This window comes from Crocuta crocuta, unplaced genomic scaffold (assembly GCF_008692635.1).
Source record: "Crocuta crocuta isolate KB4526 unplaced genomic scaffold, BGI_CrCroc_1.0 scaffold138, whole genome shotgun sequence".
NCBI lineage: Eukaryota > Metazoa > Chordata > Mammalia > Carnivora > Hyaenidae > Crocuta > Crocuta crocuta.
The window spans coordinates 6,750,130-6,756,335 of NW_027532585.1; the positions used below are offsets into that span (position 1 = coordinate 6,750,130).

A 6,206-nucleotide genomic window follows, 5' to 3' on the forward strand; every position below is an offset into this window, starting at 1 on the left:
GGGCGCCGGGAGCCGCGCCGGCCCCAACCCGGCCTGAAACTTTGGCAGCGGATCCGTGGGCTCTGGGTGGCTGGGGGTGGGTGGGGGTAAGAGGAAGCCCTCGCCCTTGACCTTGATCCCCGGATGTGGGCAAAGCCTGAGGGCCGAGATCGGTGCCTGGCTCACCTGTGCAAGCTGCAAGGCGGGGCTGGGAGGGCGTGGGGGATGGGCTTCCCGTTGCCTGTCCTGCTGGGGAGCCGCCTGAAGGGCTGTCCAGGAGAGAGGAAGAGGTATTTTTTTCCTCCTTTCTTGTTACCATTTTGCAGCTCGGTTATGGAAGGAATCCAGAGCTTGATGCAGTAGGATTTAAAGCTGCAGTGCTTATACCCCATTAAAAAAAAAAAAAAAAAAAAAAAAAAAAAAAAAAATTCCCCCCCCTNCCATCTGGAGCCAGTGGTGATGCTGGGGGCAGTAGGTTAGTCATAGCTGAGTGGCTGCTACTATGAGGGAAATATTAAAGAGATCAAGTCATTGTGCAGTTTGCCAGCAATTAAAATGAAGTGACTTGGTTGTTTTGCCATAGCGTTTAAGGAAAATATTGATTATCTTTAGATCGTGTATTTGCAAAGCTGTGAGCACCACCCCTTTTGATGCCCTAAAAGTTAGAAGAGTTGCAGAGTTGTTTTTGTGTCTCTTTCTTCCTTTCCTTTCTTCTTTTTCTTTCTTTCTTTCTTTCTTTCTTTCTTTCTTTCTTTCTTTCTTTCTTTCTTTCTTCCTAAACTCTGAAGGGTTAACCCTACTTTTGGAGGGGACCAGTTAAGGAATTCAGTAACATCTGTTGGATAATTTAGTGTTGCTTTTGAGGGTTCATTCTGGGGCATGTAATGAATAGACTAATTTCTAACGTTTAAATTCCTTTTTAAGGAGACTGGTCTTTGTTGATCTGGCAGTATGCTGGGAGGTTCCATACCGGGTGGTAAGGGCTAGGTGGAATGAAAGAATTTACATCTGTAAATACTGGGTTACAGAGCTGACACAGGGCCCTGACATACCACCTGCTTAACGTTGCCTAATGATCTGTGATTAAAGGAAAAAAAGACGGTGGAACCGATATGATGATTAGGGGACTGGGTGTGTGTATGGGATCTTCCAAGTGACTCCAGCTGTACAAACTCTGAACTGTGTTCTAACACTGGGCTTTCGGTCCTGATCTCTGCCTTAGGTACCACGAGAAACATGTGAGGAGTATCTCTCATAGGTTGTAAAGTTCTCTGTGGTCAGAGTCCACTTCTGATCCAACTTCACATCACCCAAACCCCTTAGTATAGTACCTTGCACACTGTGGGTGCCATGTAACTACTGGGAACCTGGTATGTCCTAGAGGCTGTCAGTTTCATTAAGTACCCCCACCCTCCTCCCCCCAAACACAGACATGTGAAGTTTCACCTTGTCTCTGGCCCCTTATATTTCAGGATCTCTGTGGCTTATCTGAGGATATGAATGAGGATGGCTCCAGGGATTCAGAGGTCTAGAGCCCTGAGTTGGGCTCAAATATTTGTCAATATTTCGCAAATATTTCTTCTTGAACCTGGTTTCAAGCAGGATGATTTGTAGTCAGACATAGACACATCACTCAGTTGCCTTGTTTCCTTTTCAAACTATGTTGATAATTTTGTATTTAACAATTTAAAATCTGGGGCGCCTGGGTGGCTCAGCTTGTTGAGCGTCTGATTTCCACTCAGGTCATGATCTCATGGTTTGTGAGTTCGAGCTCCACATCGGGCTCACTGCTGTCAGCGCAGAGCCTGCACCAGATCCTCTGTCCCTCTTCCCTTTGGCCCTCCCCCACTCTTTCACTCTCTCTCTCTCTCTCAAAAATAAATATTTAAATGTAAAACAAAACAAAAAGTTTAAAGTCTGACTAACATTGCAGGGGCAAAACCCCATGGTAATTAATATCAGTTATTGCATACTTATCAAGTGCCAAATACTGTACATGTACTAAATCATGTAACCTTCACAATAACAGAATCAAGTAGAAACTGTTATTACCTCCCCATTTCACAGATGAAGGAACTGAGGTTTCGAAAGATTTTGTAACTTGCCTGAGCTCAAACATTTGGTAAGTGGCAGATCCTGATTTCCAGTCCAGGTCTGTCTGACTTCTGATCTCATCACTTTGTTTTACTGCCTTTTCATTATTAGTCCTTTGAATATTATAGGAGACATCCCAATCATTGATTTGCCAAGAGAGAAAATGTCCTGTACCTGAGATTTAAAGGAAATGGCTTTGTAAGTAACTTGGAATTCCCAGTGCATTTAGAAGCATCTTCAGGGGCATTTGGTAATGACGAAGTGAAGGAGGTGAGGCCACTTGATCCTTGCTTTTGTTAACTTGCTATTCCCATTCTGTTTCTTCCTACTTCAGTTTTGAGGACCAGAATTTCTTACATATTACCAATGACTGAGGATTTTTCTAATGTTTTTATGAAACTGTTATTTTTATGAATTTATTAAAAAAAACAATTCTAAGCGATGAGCAGAGTACTTTAGAGTACTTTGAATCGACCTGGTGTGGAAAAATGTCTGTTTGCCACTTATTTTTTACAAAAGATGTTAAAACTGTGAGCTTCACTATGGTTTTCACTCACCTATGCTCCTGAAAGTAGAGATAAAGCTTCAGGGTTGGAAGGTTAATGTGTCTATTTAAATACCTAATTTATAAATAGGAAGGTCTTTAGATATTTGTAAAGATAAATTTCATTTATCTAAGAAATGATCTGCCAATTGCTAATATCTAGGCTTATAGGTTATCGTATGGCTAGAGATATTTTTTAAACATTGAAAACTGTTGCATTTCATTAAAAAAGTGAATTTATTAAATTTTTTAGGGAGAAAATTATCATTCTTTAATTCATCTGGTCTTTAAGATATAAACAGAGTCGAAGGGGCACCTGCGTGGCTTAGTCGGTTAAATGTTGGACTCTTGATTTCAGCTCAGCTCAGATCTTGTGGTTCTTAAGATTGAGCTTTGCATCCGGCTCTGTGCTGACAGTGTGGAGCCTGCTTGGGATTCTCTCTCTCCCTCTTTCTCTGCCTGCTCCCTGCTCATGTTCTCTCTCTGAAAATAAATAAACTTAAAATATATATATATATAAACAGAGTCCTAAAGTGTAATTCACTTTTCAAACTAACAATAAAAAGTGTTCTTAATTCCATGATAAGGCAAGTTAAGACATTCCCATCTTGTGGTCTTTTAGAATATTTTCATCAAAGATTTTTAATTTGGTATTGTATTTTTACTACTAATGGCCAAAATGGAGCTGACGAATCTTTGAGTTTTGGAATGCCAACTAGAGGAAGTTCTAAGAGTAGAGATTCCAAAACTGGGGAGAATAGTCTAAGTCATCGTTTAAAAATGTTGATTCTCAGGCCTAATTCCAGCTCTAATGGCTCGAAAACTCTGAAGGCAGAACCCCCAGATCCATGTACGTGAAAAGCTCCTCAGGTAATTCTAAAAACCATTACAATACAGTGGGGTCATAAGAGTCGTCTGGGATACTTCACAGGGATATGAGGGCTCTGTTTCAGATCTACTGAATCAGAATAGTCAGGGACAGGCCTGGGAATCTGAATGGTTAATAAGCCCCCAGTTGATTCTTTTTTTTAAAAATGTTTTTATTTATTTCTGAGAGAGAGAGAGACAGCATAAACAGGGGAGGGTCAGAGAGAGAGGGAGACACAGAATCCAAAACAGGCTCCAGGTTCTGAGCTAGCTGTCAGCACAGAGCCTGATGCAGGGCTCAAACCCACAAATCATGAGATCATGACCTGAGCTGAAGTCAGACGCTTAGACCTGAGCTACCCAGGCACCCCGTCCCCAGTTGATTCTTATGTACAGAAAGATTTGGTAGCTATTAAATTAGAGCCTGTTTCTTCTAAGTCAGTGTTCTGCATCACCCAGCAAGTTTTGAAAAAAGCTGCTTATGAATTATAGAAGTAATATATTAAGATCATTAATAACATATTAATATAATCAAATAATTTATATTGGCAAATTAATGGATATATCTAAATGCAAATTATAAAATAATATAGACTCAGACAGAAATATATAAAGTTAAAAATGAAAATTCCTTATTTAAAAAAATAATTTTTTTAATGTTTTATTTCTGAGAGAGAGAGAGAAACACTGCGAGCAGGGGAAGGTCAAACAGAGAGGGAGATACAGAATCTGAAGCAGTCTCCAGGTTCTGAGCTAGCAGTCAACACAGAGCTCGACGCGGGGCTCGAACCCACAAACCGTGTGATCATGACCTGAACTGAAGGCGAATGCTTAACCGACTGAGCCACCAAGGTGCATCGAAAATTCCTTATTTTTACTCTTTTCCTACCAAATCCTCAGAATTAAGCATGGCAAGCAGTACATACAGCGTGTATGGTCTGGAAGTTTCTATATAATTAGATTTGGTTAAATATAATAAGTATTAAATACATAGTGTGTACAAGACACATGGCAGTGTAACCTAAGAGATCACTCATGAGCCCACTAGCTTTTTAGAAACGAGCTGAGAAAAATGGTGCAGGTATGTGTGGATAGAGTCCATTGCACTGGCAGGGAAATACCTCAAGATATCTATGCTCTAGAAATGTTAGATCATTTTCTTTGTTTTCAGAACTTCCATAAAACTGGAAGAAATCTGAATATTCATCCATTGGGGAATGAGTGACTAAGTTATGCTACATCCATACAATGGGCTGTTTTGCAAGTATTAGAAAGAATGAGTTAGATCCATAATGTGTTTGGTCTGGAGGGATGGCCATGATACAAGTTTCAATGAAAAAGGGCAAGTTTTAGAATAAAGTGTATATATAATACAGAATCCCAGTTTTATATGTGTGGGCTCTGTAGGCATAGGGAATATCATAACTGTACACACCAAGTTTATGTCAAAGGCAGGGGTGGGGAAAGGAAAGAGTTAGATTTTCTTTGAGTATATCATTGTGTTCATTGCTAGCAAGTAGACATAGACTACTTTAATAGTCTTTAATAGACTGAGAGAAAAAACCAATTAAAAAAATGAGTTGGGTAGCTCATTTGGTTGAGCATTGACTCAGTCTTTGGCTTAGGTCATGATCTCACATTTCATGACATTGAGCCCTGTGGCGGGCTCTGCACTAACAGCATGGAGCCTGCTTGGGATTCTCTCTCCCTTTCTTTCTGCCTCTCCCCTGTTTGAGCATGCTCTCTTTCTCTCTCTCTTCCTCAAAATAAATAAATAAACATTTTTAAAAAGTTAAAAACAAAGGAAAAAATGTATAGTTCTCCCCATTCATTCATTTATTTAAGTCAAGGATGTAGGTTTTTATTCAGTCATTCAGCAAAATGAATGGAACGACTGTTATGTGCCAGCAATTGGTGAACAGGGACCCAGGATATACCTTCAGGGAGCTCGCAGTTTTGTAAAAGAGACAAATAAATAAATACTTACAATAGGATATGCTGAGTGCAGAGAGAGAGAGAGAGATAATATGGCATATGTAGATAGTATTATGGTGATACAAATGAGTGGCCCTGAACACAGCTGTGGGGGTAAGGACCATGGGATCTTGAAAAAAAAAAAAAAGGTATTGTTTTCTTGGAGAATGAGTTGGATTCTTGGATGAGCCAAATGACAAAGGATGGGATTGAGGGATGGGATTTTTAGGGAAAGGGGCACAGAAAAGAAACACTACAGTGTGAGCTGACCTGGAAAGCACATTGGTGCAGGAGAGCATGCTTGCCAGGGAGAGGAGAGCCAAGTCCGAGCTGAGTCAGGAGGTGCAGAGGGCACTTTGGGGAAAGGCTGAGGATGTAGGGAATTTTGTTTACAAGGTGCTGTAGTTCCAGACAGCACAGCGGAAGCTTGTGGGTGGCAGAGAGGGATTAGATGGGAGAGGAAGTGAGCAAGGCTGAGTGCTCTTGATCGTTTCCAGCAGTCAGACTGCAGGAATGAGGGAGATGGTTGGGCAAGATTGGCCTCAAAGGTCCTCACTTGGGCAGTAGGGGCTTCAGTTACAGACCATGCTGAGTCCTGGGCAGTACCTGCTGAAGGAAGGGAGGCGACAAAGGCTGCCATCAGCTTAGCTCTCTGCTGGGTAGTAGGTGTTCCGCAGGGTTGGGGTGCAGAGGGACTGTGAGAATCAGAGCTACATTCACTTCTGCTGACTTCTTCAGCTTCGATGCT

At 41.2% G+C, this 6,206-nt stretch overlaps 1 protein-coding gene across 1 annotated transcript in view; it reads left to right on the top strand.

The window, feature by feature from the left end:
- Positions 1-6,206, top strand: part of ABLIM1 (actin binding LIM protein 1) — a 312,956-nt gene that overhangs the window by 168 nt on the left and 306,582 nt on the right. The gene's annotated exons all lie outside the window — the stretch shown is intronic.